The sequence below is a fragment of the Sus scrofa genome, chromosome 5 (assembly GCF_000003025.6).
Source record: "Sus scrofa isolate TJ Tabasco breed Duroc chromosome 5, Sscrofa11.1, whole genome shotgun sequence".
NCBI lineage: Eukaryota > Metazoa > Chordata > Mammalia > Artiodactyla > Suidae > Sus > Sus scrofa.
The window spans coordinates 20,809,363-20,810,735 of NC_010447.5; the positions used below are offsets into that span (position 1 = coordinate 20,809,363).

General features: G+C 35.6%; 1 pseudogene; it reads left to right on the forward strand.

Annotated features, from left to right (window-relative positions):
- Positions 255-1,187, forward strand: LOC100512758 (annotated as a pseudogene).

Genomic DNA, 1,373 nt, shown 5'->3' on the forward strand with positions numbered 1-1,373 from the left:
TTGAGTAGAGAATTCTGAAGAGTAAAAAAGACATTAAAACTACTAATAAAATCATAACTCCTTGACAATCTGCTTAGGTATATGGGAAAATCGTAAGCACAGGATAGACATAAAATGTAAATATATACATTTATTTATGATGAAGTATAAAAGCTTGAATATGTTAAATTTTAAATCAGTTAAAATGGTCTGTAATCTATGAGCAAATTTCTCTGAATATCATCTACAGATTGAAGAGAAGTCAGAAGTCAGGGATGAGAAACCGAACAATAACAACATTCATTCTGCTGGGACTCACAGACGACCCGAGCTACAGGTTCTGATTTTTATCTTTCTATTTCTCACCTACACACTGAGTGTAACTGGAAACCTGACCATCATCACACTCACCTTTGTGGATTCCCACCTGAAAACACCCATGTACTTTTTCTTAAAAAATTTCTCCTTTTTAGAGATCTCCTTAACAACTGCATGTGTTCCTAGATATTTGTATAGCATAGCAACAGTGACAAGTCATTACCTATAATGCTTGTTTCATTCAAGTGTTTTTCACTGACCTCTGTGGAGTAATAGAGTTTTTTCTCCTGGCCGCCATGTCCTATGACCGCTATGTGGCCATCTGCAAACCCTTGCATTATGTGACCATCATGAGCAGCAGAGTCTGTGGGATTCTCATCAGCTCTTGTTGGATGGCTGGTCTCTGTGTTTTAATCCCACCACTTAGCCTGGGTTTAAATCTGAAATTCTGTGACTCTAACAGGCTTGATCATTTCGGCTGTGATGCGTTTCCCTTAGTGAAAATCTCATGCTCAGACACATGGCCCATGGAACAGACAGTTATAATCTGTGCTGTGCTGACCCTGAATATGACTCTCACTTGTGTAGTTCTGTCCTATGCTTACATCATCAAGACAATTTTTAGGTTCCCTTCTGTCCAGCAAAGGAAAAAAGCCTTTTCGACCTGCTCTTCCCACATGATTGTGGTTTCCATCACCTATGGAACGTGCATTTTCATCTACATGAATCCTACAGCAAAGGGAGAAGTGACTATTAAAAAAGTGGTTTCACTGCTCATTTTTTCTGTTTCACCTACTTTGAATCCGTTTATTTATACTTTGAGAAACAATCAAGTGAAGAAAGCCTTTAAGGACTCAATCAAAAGAATTGCCTTGCTCTCAACTAAGTAAAAGAAAAGGATATTTTTAAAATACTATCTCAAAAATAAGAATAAGTGGCCACAAATACTTTATTGTTGAAGTATGTAATCTTCTTTTGAATCTTTTCGAAGTTTGAATCTTTTTTTAATTTTTTGAAGTTAGTTTTTAATAATTAAATTTTTCATATCAATTTTCTCAACATTTCTTTTTTTTTTT